At 39.7% G+C, this 14,292-nt stretch overlaps 1 long non-coding RNA gene across 1 annotated transcript; it reads right to left on the bottom strand.

Annotated features, from left to right (window-relative positions):
* Window positions 1-9,289: 9,289 nt before the first annotated feature.
* Window positions 9,290-10,971, bottom strand: LOC145162597 (uncharacterized). The gene is made up of 3 exons (XR_013739198.1): window positions 10,816-10,971; window positions 9,797-9,951; window positions 9,290-9,717 (listed from the first exon to the last, which is right to left on the bottom strand). It is a non-coding gene; the product is annotated as an uncharacterized LOC145162597 (long non-coding RNA).
* Window positions 10,972-14,292: the final 3,321 nt, after the last annotated feature.

Raw genomic sequence — 14,292 nt, 5'->3', positions numbered from 1 at the left:
TCATATGCAATAATAGTTTTAGACTTATCCAAGTGGGAGACTGTTGGATTAATGTCTAAGTCCATAACTATAATTGGTAAGACTTGACCCGACCCGGCATGGTCCATTTGGGTTGCATGGCATCATGCAGTTGGATAGACTATAATGAGAGAAATAACACTTAAGGTTGGTTAATATATTATAAGTTCTAATATATTAATAAGGTTATTTAATTAGTATTGATCAATAATTAATTTGGAATTAATTAAGTGATCAAAAGGAGACTAATTAAATATATGGGTTGATTGTGTAAATCATTCATTCTTATATATGTGGGCTTGTGATCCAAGATTCCTTATGTTGGACTAAGTCCATGGGGTGACCCATGGATACTCCATGGAGGTTAAAATCCATGGAGCATAAGGAATGGGTAAAGTTATGAGTTACATGGTGTAACCCTAATAGCCACCATATAAAAGAATCCCATGGCTCAAGAAATCGTGCACTAATGTGTGAGTGTGAGGGCTAGACGATTTCAAGGAGTGTTCAAGTTTCTCTCAAGTTATTCCAAGTGTATTTGGTGTTGTGTGAACCATTTGAGGTGTCACACTTGGGGCACTAGGCACTCAAGCTTCATGAAGACATTCTACATCAAAGAGGTATGTATTCTATCTTGTTATATTTATTATTTTGTATGCTAGATTAGGATAATACCTTGGATGTTCATAATTGTATGTATAATAGAGAAAACATAGATCCAAGGTATTTAGGGTTGCATGTACACTTAGGAGTGTTAGAATGCTCATAACCCAACATAAAGAACTGAAGAGACTCGGCGAGTCTGTTTTTGGACTCGGCGAGTCTGTTGAAGATAGGAATGAACTCGACGAGTTGGAGGAACAACACGGCGAGTCTGTTGAAGATTGTCGTGGACTCGGCGAGTCTGTTCTTGGACTCGGCGAGTCAGAACGCAAAACCCCAACCCCTTCTGGTTAAGACTCAGAGCAGCGAGTTGAGTGGAGACTCAGTGAGTTAGAAATGATAGGACTCAGAGATTGTTGAACTCGACGAGTCATGGGGTGACTCGGCGAGTCGAGTCGTGATATGAGAGTTTTCTGAGTTAGGAACTCGGCGAGTCAGCGGGTTGACTCGGCGAGTAGGGTCAATCAGGAAGGTTGACTTTGGCCAGGACTTTGACTTTGACCAGTTTGACCTTCAAGGGTTTTATGGTAATTCGGATATTTTATGTTAATGGATCATTGATGGCTATAGGTGTTGGAGTTTTGGGCAGTGCTTCGGGATTTTGCTTTCGTGGTTCGGCTCGGCAGTTGCAAGGTGAGTTATCCTCACTATACCCAAGGGTCTAAGGCAGCAAGGCCGGCCCTTTGATTTGTTATTTGACATAGTTACCGCTGTGATATGTTAGTTGGCACCCTGGTAAATAGGATGGCTATATGATGGTATGCTCTGTTAGATGGGTATTCTGGTAGATTGGATGTGGCTATGCTTAGTGACCTATAGTTGGTCTGACTGTCTGTATGCTGGTAGGAGATTACCTGTTATATGTGCACACGTTGAGCAGTAATAGAGGGTATTCCATCCCGGTAGGATGATAGGGCCGTAGTATGTTGTCTTGTATACTGTTATATGGTTATTTGATAGGTGCACATGTTTGCTAGTATGTGGGCATTCCAACCCGATGGTTGAGGGCCAGGAGTATTCTATCCCGGTAGGATGATTGGACTCATAGTAGGTGGGCATTCCAACCTGATGGTTGAGGGCCTGGGGTATTCCATCCTGAGGGATGATTGGACCCATAGTAGCTTTTGTACGTATAGTAGGTGGGAATTCCAACCCGATGGTTGAGGGCCAGGAGTATTCCATACCGGTAGGATGATTGGACTCATAGTAGGTGGGCATTCCAACCTGATGGTTGAGGGCCTGGGGTATTCCATCCCAAGGGATGATTGGACCCGTAGTAGTTATTGTATGTATAGGTGTGTGGGAATTCCAACCCGATGGTTGTGGGCCGAGAGTATTCCATCCCGAGGATGATTGGACTCGTAGTATGTTGGCATTCCAACCCGACGGTTGAGGGCCTGGGGTATTCCAACCTGACTGTTGATTGGACCCATAGTATGCTGTTCATTGTTGTATGTGTATGGTTATGTGTGTACGAGTATTTTGGGGGAACTCACTAAGCTTTTAAGCTTACGGTTTTCAGTTTATTGTTTCAGGTACATCAGGTGATCGTGGCAAGGCAAAGGCGTGATCGTACCGCTCCTCATATTTCATGATTTTGTGGTTTGGTTCTGGGGATACTCTGATGTTTAAACTATTTTGAAAACAAGTTGTAATAATTTAATGGTTTTTGAATGGGTTAAAATGTTTTAAATTGGCTTGAATTTTTGGGTGTTACAAGTTGGTATCAGAGCCTTGGTTTGAGTGAATTGGAGGAACATTCATGTGAATCCAGTCTCAAATCAAGGGAAGATTTTCAAATGATTTTCAAATGGTTTTCAAAATGAGTAAAGGAGGATGTAGAGGGTACGATCAGCCGGAGCAAGTAAGTAGACCCCAAAATACCATACAAGTTATTTGATTATGTGATATGATTAGAACAACATGCTAGTACTAGGCTAGGGATCTTTAGGAATTGCATGATAGAATTGTCGGATTACATGATGTCTGCTAGCCTAGGGTTTTCCTTGTATGAGATTGACATCATTACTGTAGTTACTTGTGTATGCATCACGGTTGTATATAATTAAGATCTTATAGCCTGAGAATGTTTAATTCGGCCTTATGTTCTATTCTTATTGGTTAGGGCTTAGGGTAGGAACAAATATTCGAAAGTCTATGGGGTCCAACGTTATGTATAGCTAGCATACACTAGTGCTGCAGGGTTGGTGGAAGTTTCATGGATGGGTGGGTTGTGTGAGGCCGGGAGGCCAGGTATGAGATATTTAGCATTCCTCTAGGAGTGAGGATTGAGCATTCGTTATGTTATCTATATTGTTAGGGTGTTGTGGTGATACTTGAGACAAATATGGGTAGGTGTGGAAGGTAGTATGGGCCCGTACTACTGAAAGCACAGGACCCATACGCGTAGCAAGGAAGTCACAACCCCTAGGGTTTAGAAGGGAGTTGGTCCCCGGTTATCTAGGCGAATTGTCCGATATTTTTCCTCTTCTATTTTCAGTATGGTGGTTACGAGGCGTGTCGTGACTGGATCCGGATCGGGATCAGGTCAGGGTGATCAGGGGGCCCCAGTGGCACCTGAGATTGTCGGTCAGGAGGGGCCAATGTTGACAGAGGATCGGGTCAGGGCGATCATCCGCGAGGAAGTGGTCGAGATTGTCCGGGGTCAGATTCCGGAGTTGTTTGGGACTATTAAGTCCGCTATGAGGGAGTACTTCGATGATCGTTATGCAGCTCTTACTGAGACGGCTGCCGCGGCAGGTACAACGGCTGTAACAGCGGCAGGGGGAGGAGCCGGTCGGGGCTTCCAGTATCGGGATTTCGATAATACGAAGCCCCCTACCTTTGACGAAGTTCAGGATCCGATTGTTGCGATGAGATGGTTGTCAGACGTGGAGGGATGTTTCTTCACGTGTTCGTGCCCTCCTGAGCAGAGGGTGAGGTGTGCTCTGAACCTTTTGAGGCTCAAGGCGAAGGATTGGTGGAGGTTGACTACGGGATCATATTCTGACGCGCAGCGGGCTGCAGTTACTTGGGATCAGTTCCGAGACATGTTCAGTACCCGTTATGTTCCGCGGGTTGAGCGGGAGAGATTGGCTCAGGAGTTTTTGGAGCTTAGACAGGATTCAAAGTCGGTGACGGAGATCACCAGGATGTTTATGAAGAGGGCAATGTTCTGCCCTGAGTTTGCTTCGGAGCAGGCTCAGATGACCCGGTATCTGAGCATGCTCAAGAGGGACATCAAACAGTTTGTGTCCACGCAGAGATGTGATACTTTGTTGGAGTTGCAGGAGGCTGCTAGGCGGCGCGAGCTAGAGATTGAGCTCCAGCTGAGGGAGCAGAGGCAGGCCCCGGTGCAGTCGCAGCCTGTGCCGAAACGGATGAGGGCCGCTGATTATCGTCAGGAAATCCAGAGGAGTCGCACTTGTGGGAAGTGCGGTAAGGTACATGATGGAGTTTGTCGATCTTCTTCTGGGTGCCACAAGTGTGGCAAGGAGGGCCACATAGCTAGGGATTGCAGGCAGCAGGCTCCAGCTGCCGGAGTCCGACTTTGTTATCATTGTGATCAGGTGGGCCATATGAAGGCCCAGTGTCCTCTCTTGGCTGCCAGGCCAGTGCAGGTCCCAGCACCAGCCACGTTGAGACTTACTGACGGGGGTCAGGGTCGAGCAGAGCCTCCGAAGGCTCCAGGGCATGCTTATCAGCTTGTGGCCGAGGAGATCGGGACAGCGCTAGAGGTGACAGCCGGTATGTCTTTTCCTTCTATATCTTGTTCATGTTATTATGAGTTGTTTGTTTCCTGCATAAGTTATTAGGGCCTGGTAGATGATAGTGAGAAGTTATTATTGAGAAATTATAGAGGGGTAGTATCTGTTGATGCATTCAAGAGAGAGGAAGGTCATGATCCAGAGATTCAGAATCATCAGCGGGAACTCGGATCACTTGAAGTTCGTCGTCTCGGATTGGGACGAATGAGTCGCGTACCAGCTTCGCCGCTGGTAGGCAGTAGTTAGTGCTCTAAGTGGGGGAGAATTGGAAATTCTCGGATGGGGCGTGGTTTGGAAGAATGTCGCCTGACGCAGTTTGGATGCCGGTCACGGGAAGTGGTGCGATGAGGCGTTCCAGTTATGGTAAGAACCCTGTCTGTATGGTAGATCTTTGAGCGAGCAGTGAGGATACTGCTATGTTATATCGATCAGTGGGGTTGTTCCCAAGTGTCGGAAATGTTGAGGGGCATGCGAAAGACTCTTCATGGATTGTAGGTTATGCAATCAGTTTCTGAGTATATATATATATGTGTTATGGGATAGCGACGTGCTCCACAAGTGTACGATGTAGAGTGAGGTTCCGACATTTCGGCAGCAACTGATGATGCAAAGTCATGGTTCAGGTCTCCTTGGAAGAGGAGAAGGTGAGTAACTCCAGATTGGAGATTTGGACAGAGGAGCTAGAGATAGCGGAGTTGATAGACTCGGGAGCAGTCTAGACTGCGCTGAGAACCGTGTGAGGATATTCCAGTCGTAGGTCGTGGACCTAGAGATCGCGAGAGTGATGTTCCCTGTCATGGTACGTTTGGAGTAGACGTGAGTTACACTCGGTTGTGTCGAATCAGAGTAGATTGAGGGGGGATGGAAGGTTGGATCCTTGGGCTTCAAGTAGGGTTGTAAGCATGGGTTATGTGAGTAGTGGTATTCCAATCTAGGGTATTCCATCATGAGGATGACCGAACCCTATGGTTGATTGGACCTGGTGTGTTTGGTATTCCAACCCGAGGGTTGATTGGGCCAAACATGCGTAGGAATGCGAGGGTATACCATCCTTGGGATGATGGGACCCGTTTTAGGTGTACCTAGTATTCCAGCCCGAGGCTGATTGGGCTAGGTACGAATGGTTATGTGATATAGCTGGTTGATTCAGGGGAGTTGCTAGAACCTGAAGGATGCAGTATCCTGTCATGGTAAAAAGGGAATAGATTCAGGATGGGAACATGATTCGTTCCCTATTGCAGGTTATCCGGGTTATCGCCAGTTTTGGGCGAAGGAAAGGTGGATTAGTGTTATAGCAGAGCTTAGTGGATTATTGTGGTGTCTAACTTTCGCAAGTCTCGAAGGTGTGTTCAGGTCAGGAAGGTGGCAGTATCATCGGGTGATACTGGATTGATGTGTTCTGACATTAAGTCGAAAAGGCCGGTGGTCGGCCGGGAGTATTGGCAAGGATACCACACGCGAAGAAGTTATTTTAAAAGGGGTACAGTGGTAGGGTCTGGAAGGGCCTGAGTTGATTGGGAAATCCGAGTCTGCAGTACAAGAGGTATATTCAGAATCATATACTGCAGCAGGCTTCGAGGACGAAGCCTAATTTAAGTGGGGGAGAGTTGTAACATCCCAAAATTTAGAAGTATGATTGAAGGACTTAAGTGTAAATTGAAGAAGGTACTCGACGAGTAGGTACGCTTACTCGTCGAGTCGGAGCGGGTTCTGGTCGCGAGTTAAGTAACCAACTCGCCGAGTCGGCAGCTGGACTCGACGAGTTGGTGCTGAAAAGAGAAAACCCAAATCTTAAGGGTTGCACCCTATTTAAAGGACCATCTGTCCTCCCTTCAGCATCCTTATTGCCCTTGAGAGTCAGTAAACCCTAAAATCGTGTGAGCTTCCATTGGAGGAGGAATATTGAGAAGGGAGCTTGAAGATCAAGAGGCTAGCATCAAGGGATTGGTGTAGATCCATAATTTACTTTAGCTTGGGCACATTTTGGAGGTAACAAGCTGCTACCTTGACTCTATTGCATTTATATCTATTCAAGAATGAGATTTGGGGCCATTTTGGCATGTTAAGGATCTATTTCGGGTTAGGGGTCTAGATCTGAGGTTGCTACTTCAGATCTAGACTTGTCTTGGTCCAGAAACTCACAAAGTATCAACCCTTGGTTTGGTGGTGAAGCATCCTTGTCTTAAACCTTAACCCTAGAGTGATTTGGGCTTATAGCTCCTTGTTTCCACGTAAAGTTTGCAACTTTACATGAGAGTCATGCCCTAGAAGAGTGGATCTACAGTTTTAAGCCCCTGCATGACTCGAAAAGCCTCTGTATGAATAAAGGACTGAAGAGACTCGGCGAGTCTGTTCTTGGACTCGGCGAGTCTGTTGAAGATATGCATGAACTCGACGAGTTGGAGGAACAACTCGACGAGTCTGTTGAAGATTGTCGTGTACTCGGCGAGTCTGTTCTTGGACTCGGCAAGTCAGAACGCAAAACCCCAACCTCTTCTGGTTAAGACTCATAGGAGCGAGTTGAGTGGAGACTCAGTGAGTTGGACATGATAGGACTCATAGATTGTTGAACTCGACGAGTCATGGGGTGACTCGGCGATTCGAGTCGTGATATGAGAGTTTTCTAAGTTAGGAACTCGCCGAGTCAGCGGGTTGACTCGGCGAGTAGGGTCAATCAGGAAGGTTGACTTTGGCCAGGGTCTAAGGCACCAAGGCCGGCCATTTGATTTGTTATTTGAGATAGTTACTGCTGTGATATGTTAGTTGGCACCCTGGTAGATTGGATGGCTATATGATGGTATGCTCTGTTAGATCGGTATTCTGGTAGATTGGATGTGGCTATGCTTAGTGACCTGTAGTTGGTCTGACTGTCTGTATGCTGGTAGGAGATTACCTGTTATATGTGCACACGTTGAGCAGTAGTAGAGGGTATTCCATCCCGGTAGGATGATAGGGCCGTAGTATGTTGTCTTGTAGACTGTTATATGGTTATTTGATAGGTGCACATGTTTGCTAGTATGTGGGCATTCCAACCCGATGGTTGAGGGCCAGTAGTATTCCATCCCGGTAGGATGATTGGACTCATAGTAGGTGGGCATTCCAACCTGATGGTTGAGGGCCTGGGGTATTCCATCCCGAGGGATGATTGGACCCATAGTAGCTTTTGTACGTATAGTAGGTGGGAATTCCAACCCGATGGTTGAGGGCCAGGAGTATTCCATCCCGGTAGGATGATTGGACTCATAGTAGGTGGGCATTCCAACCTGATGGTTGAGGGCCCGGGGTATTCCATCCCGAGGGATGATTGGACCCGTAGTAGTTATTGTATGTATAGGTGTGTGGGCATTCCAACCCGATGGTTGTGGGCCGAGAGTATTCCATCCCGAGGATGATTGGACTCGTAGTATGTTGGCATTCCAACCCGACGGTTGAGGGCCTGGGGTATTCCAACCTGACGGTTGATTGGACCCATAGTATGCTGTTCATTATTGTATTTGTATTGTTATGTGTGTACGGGTATTTTGGGGGAACTCACTAAGCTTTCGAGCTTACGGTTTTCAGTTTATTGTTTCAGGTACATCATGTGATCGTGGCAAGGCAAAGGCGTGATCGTACCGCTCCTCATATTTCATGATTTTGTGATTTGGTTCTGGGGATACTCTGATGTTTAAACTATTTTGAAAACAAGTTGTAATAATTTAATGGTTTTTGAATGGGTTAAAATGTTTTAAATTGGCTTGAATTTTTGGGTGTTACAGGTACGCTGAGCGTACTCTTCGGAGTATGCGGGGCGTAGAAGGGCAGGTGTCATGATTCGGATGGAGCAGCGTGGCTACTTCGGACCGCATAAGAAATAGATCGCGCAATGTATGGCACTTAGTACGCAAGGCGTACTCGGACGTGAGGCATCCTGCGGACTACGCGGGGTGTAGCCTCATACCCAGCTCGCAATTTACTCCTTCAACTTCTAATATTCGTAACTTTAACATACGAGCTCCATTTACGACGTTCTTTATATTCACGCGTAGGTAATGACAAGATCTACAACTTTCCTTTTGACCCCATCGGCTAATTCTCGACCGATTTTAAATTTAATAGTATGAGAAGATTACGTTGTTAAACGACCGTGTAGAATTCATAACTTCTACATACGGACTTCGTTCTCGTCTGTCTTTTCATCGTTGAGCTCCTATTAATGAGATATTCAATTCTCATTTAGGTTGTGTCGGTCAAAAATCGATCGATCTAAAATTCGAATTCCGGGCTGTGCATTGTTATGCTAAATCTTAGAAAAATCATAACTTCCTCATACGAAGTCAGATTTGGACGTTCTTTTTATGCACGCTCTCGGTTATACGCATACTACGAATTTCGTTTAGATCGCTAAGGATAAAAAGAACTTTATCATAAACTCACTTTTTAAGTCACACAACGTCGTGCCGGTTTTGTCGCGAAATTTCGACAGACCATAACTTCTTCGTTATAACTCGGATTTCGGCGTTCTTTATATCTCCAGAATCCTTGTGACGACCACTACAACTTTATTCATAGATATCGAGTTTATCTAACATTTTATTTTTGACGCTTATTTTCATTCTTAATTTATTATATCATTATAAACAAGTATAAAGCACATAAATTCACATAATTCACATAATAATCAAGTAATTCATCTTTATTATTTAAAATAGGTTACAATGGTTGACCTTGACTATTACATCATCGAATTAATGTTTAGCCTCAAAACATGGGTGTTACAATTCAAGATAATGAAAAATATATAAAAAAAATCTTCCACTACAAACAAACACATTCAAAGTACCTTGTAAACAGGAAAAACTTGAAACCCCTCTAATTTCCCAATTCTATAGTTTTAGAGTGTTGTTCAATTTGAAATGGTATAAAAAGATTTCTCATAACTATGAACAAGACTGATGAAAATTAAGTCCACACAATTTTACAGAATTAACCTTGTTACTTTATCCTCATACAGACACTTGAGAGCCGGTAAACTTCATATAAATTTCCATTTCTGTTGTTACCTCCTGGAAAACAGGGAGGGGCTAATATAAAGATTCAAATCCAGGATTGCTAGCTATAACCCATGATACAAGTTATAAATCAGCACAGATACCAAAAAGTTACATTCATTATACTAATTTGTATCTCCATTATTAGCCATATAACTTAGCCCCTTCTTATGAGCTAAGTTCATACTTGGTGACAGCTGCTTGTCTGATTGAATTTTATAGCAACCTTTTTCATAAACCTAGATAAACCATCAACAAGTTCTTTAAAAATAATCCAATCAATGTTGAAAGAAAGGATGGGAGGCTTAAAATTCATACCATGCAGATTGGATTCATTGTCAAGAAACCCAGGTAAGATGTAGTTTTTTTTTTCAAAGAAATTGCCCTATTCAAACTTCCCATTGACCATATTTCTGAATTGTTGCAACTCATGAACAGGGATGGTAAATGAAAGAATTACATATTTTTATCGCCTGTACGTATTAGCATATAACAAGCTCTAATAAGACTAAGATAAGTGCAATCAAAGATCAAATATACATTAAGATTATGTGATTTTTTTATTAGGCTAAACTCATTAATTTTTTTAATATACATACTTGTATATGCATGGTGATAGAAAATATTTTTTAGCCATTTGAAAGAAGAATAAAAGAATTATTAATTTTTCTCATTATCATCGGAGAGCAGACCGACCCATGAATAAGGAAACTGAATATTAGGAAATAAATAAACCTCTAAACATAACTTACGAAGAGGTTCTCGTGTGTAACAATATCAGACTACATGAGATAAATCGCATGCTGGAAAATCAAGTGTCGATGAAGAAGACTTGAAATTATATTATTTCTAAATAAATATGAGAGATCTAATCGGAAAATTACATTGGGTTCATTGAAAGGAGGACCAACACTAAATAAGAGATGGGGAGGGGCGATCGCATCATATTCGAGTAGTGAAGGATTGAGAAGAAGTTAAATGAGCCATTATTCTCAATTTTTTATGACCAGAAGAAATAGAAGAAAAAATAGATAAATTCTTGAGCGCTGTGTATTTTGAGAAGTGGAGGATGGTAATTGGATCTTCGAAGTTCCTTTTTTTGCTGGAATCAAACAAACAATCAGGGGATTCAAATGCATGACTTTAAATGGAAAATTGATCATCTTCAAGTGAAGAACAAATGAAAATTTAAAAAAAAAAAAAGCAAAAACAAAACACTACCTTGTTAATGGAGATGACATTAAGAAACAAAACCTTAAAACTTGGAATTGTCAACCAAAACAACTTTGCCCTAATTCATAAACCCAACAAAAACAAAATCAATAATACAAAAAAACCTGGTCATTCAAGTAATCGATCAAATAGTTTCCACATAATGTTTGTATCGGCCATTAGCCTGCTTCGATTTCAAATTTGGCGTAGGGAATGGGGTAAGAAGAAGATGAATCCGAAAAATGAGTTGTGGATGGAGATGTGTCGATGGTAATAGTATAATTTCGTGCTTTTATTAAATAAATATAGGATCTTATTTTTGAAATTTAAATAATAAGCTAATTTAGATTATTTAATTAATTTGGCTAATTAATTAGTCAAGAAAGATTACTATAATGCTTCTTATCATTTGATTGGTCCACAATTAGTCATACATTCACACAATATATAGAATTTATATATGAACCTAACACACACACTCTCTCTCTCTCTTTATATATATATATATATATATATATATATATATATATATATATATATATATATATATATATATATATATATATATATATATATATATATATATATGAATAAATTAAAAGTGCATTTTTATTGTAGGAACTAAATTAACTATTTTAATAAAAGGATGAAAAACATCATAAATGGTCCCTATGGTTTCCCAAAATCTGAAGTTTAGTACCCGTGGTTTAGAAACGTCATAGCTGGTCCCTGTAGTTTCAAAATTTTTGACAGTTGGTCCTTATCCGTAGCTCCATTAAGTTTTGTCCGTTAACTGAAGGTCATTTTCGTCATTTCACTACCACATGGACCATTTATGATGTTTTCTCTTATTTAAAAAAAATAAAAAATGAAATAATATTATCTCTCACACACACACGAGCCAAAAATATCAGCACCACCCCCATCATCTTCCTCCCTCACCCTTCTTCAAAAACCCCAAACACACACATACACTTGAAAAATTGAAAACGCACAGCATGATGTTAATCCTTGTCTCGAGATTAGAGGAACCCCATAAAAATATATTGAAAAGCCACTACAAAATCCTCAATATTAAATATCCAAACAAGAATTTTGATTTTGTTACCTAGATAGTTTAGGCTTTCAATTTGTAACAAAAAGCTATAATCGGACCTGTAGGATCCTTTTAAACCCCTAATATTCTTGACAATTAAACGAAGTGATTGCTCCAGGTTCTTCCTTCTTTTTCTTCGATCAATGACTTTCAGGTTCTTCCTTCTTTTTCTTCCCCTCATGCTCGTTTCCTTTATCTCCATAGCCAAATCTGACCGCCTTTCATCCTACTCCGATCACTTAAACCTAAAAGTGACAAAGTGGATTCAATCGAAGATCTTGAAGAAGAATCAAAGTGTAGATGTACTGCATATCTTGAAGAAGTATCCAAGTGTAGATGCCCTGCATCTATCGAATAGGAATCGATCGATGTTCTTCCCCAAACCATTCATAAGTGTGTGTGTGTGTGTCAATTTCTAGATCTGTAAGTTTTTATGTGTATCGATTTTAGGTGTGTAATCTGTAGATGTGTAAGTGGAGGAAGGGGATTGTCGGAGATGAAGGGGTTTTGTCGGTGATAGAGAGTGCCGAAGATTAATCGAGTCTCTGTGTGTGTGTTGTGTGTATGTTGGGTAATCTTGAAGGTCCGATTTCAAATCCTTAGATCCATTATAGTTACTTGTACTTACACTCTCCTGATTTTTAGAAACATTTAGTTGAAGGTGTTGAAGATTTAGGTTACGTATTTCATGGTTGTTAATGTGTGTTTGTGTGTGTTGATCGGGACGAGAGAGAGAGAGAGAGAGAGAGAGAGAGAGAAAATATTATTTCATTATTTCATTTTTTTTTAAAATAAGAGAAAACATCATATATAGTCACTGTGGAAGTGAAATGACGAAAATGCCTTTCAATTAACAGACAAAACTTAATGGAGTTAGGGATAAGGACCAACTGTCAAAAGTTTTGAAAGCACAGGGACCAGCTATGACGTTTCTAAACCGCGGGTACTAAACTTCAGATTTAGGGAAACCACAGGACCATTTATGATTTTTTTCTAAAAGGATTTATGATGTTTTAATCTATAGCTAATCATAAATATGACATATATATATATATATATATATATATATATATATATATATATATATATATATATATATATATATATATATATATATATATATATATATATATAACAAAATGACATATTTTACATAATTACCGATTTCATGAATAAAGTTCGATAAATACTGAAATTACTTTTTACGATATCATATTTCATGATTTTTATTTTGCATAAAATAATTTTTCTTCAAAATATATTTGTTTAAAATAATGTTATTTTCGTAAATAATAAACCAATAAACTGACTTGATAAAAGTATGTCTTTAAAATATAAATAATATTCAATATAACAAAATTTGTTAAAGTTTTCGTTCTATTAAATACATATAGTTTATTGGTTTATTATTTTATGAAAATAACATATAGCTTTGGATCTAGAACTTTTGAATACAACTTCTTCATATTTTTATTTTTAAATTTTGCAAGAGAGATTGGGTTCAAATCGATGTGCCATTTAAATAAATTAGCACCTATAAAGGTTAATATCTTACTTGATGTATTGTGTTGGACATATACATGAAGTTGAATTGCCTTATTCGTTATGCGGAGATTCAGATGACTTATCATATTTTTCGTTAATTATATCTTGTCAATGAGTTGTGATGAAAACCCTAAGATGGTGAGATATTACGTGGTTACAATTAGTGATCACTAAAAAACAGAGAATCAATTGGGGAGTACAAAGAATATTAAGCTTTGGTGTGGTTTTTATTTTGGGTTTTTTTGGCGATTTGGGAATGATATTTTTTTTGGATACTTAAAACCGAAAAATAACAATATTTTTCATAGTATTACTACCCTTTATTTTTTATTGCTTTAAATTAGGCTAAAATACAATCATTTACACATATTTATATAGAAAGAAAGTTTTACAAAACTGAAGAAAAAATAGTTCAATAGGACTTATAGGAGTCGAATATGAAACATCATTAGGAAAACATGGAACCTCCTTAGTGGTAAATACTTTAACCAAGTTTACCAAACCCAAATTTTTGTACATTTGCGAAAATTTATATGTTGGCTGATTATATGGTTTTTTTATTTCATGAAAAAATAACTTTTCTTTTTCAAAAAAATGACAGGAAAAAAAAACAAATCTCATGAAAAATGTTATTTTTCATAAAAATATTTCGCAAAATATGATGGTGTGGAGCACCGAAAAACAATTTACAAAAAACTATGATGGTTTTCATAAAAAAAAATTTGTTATAAATGTTGAATACATGTTTATGTTCTGTTCTGAGGTTAATTTTTCATTTATTTTATTATATTTGTGATTAATTATTAAAGAACTTTTAATTTGGCGGTATATGTTTACAAACTCCTAAAAAAATTAAAGTTTCAAGTTTTATCTTTACGGTTTGTACAAATTAATTGATTAAATTATAATTTAATCAAATATGCTACTTCTATTGCCAAGTTTGTGATAACTGGAATCGTTG

Source organism: Lactuca virosa, chromosome 3 (assembly GCF_052849685.1).
Source record: "Lactuca virosa cultivar CGN04683 chromosome 3, Lactuca_virosa_CGN04683_v6, whole genome shotgun sequence".
NCBI lineage: Eukaryota > Viridiplantae > Streptophyta > Magnoliopsida > Asterales > Asteraceae > Lactuca > Lactuca virosa.
Note: the sequence above shows the minus strand (reverse complement) of the source record. Positions and strands in the feature narration are given on the sequence as shown.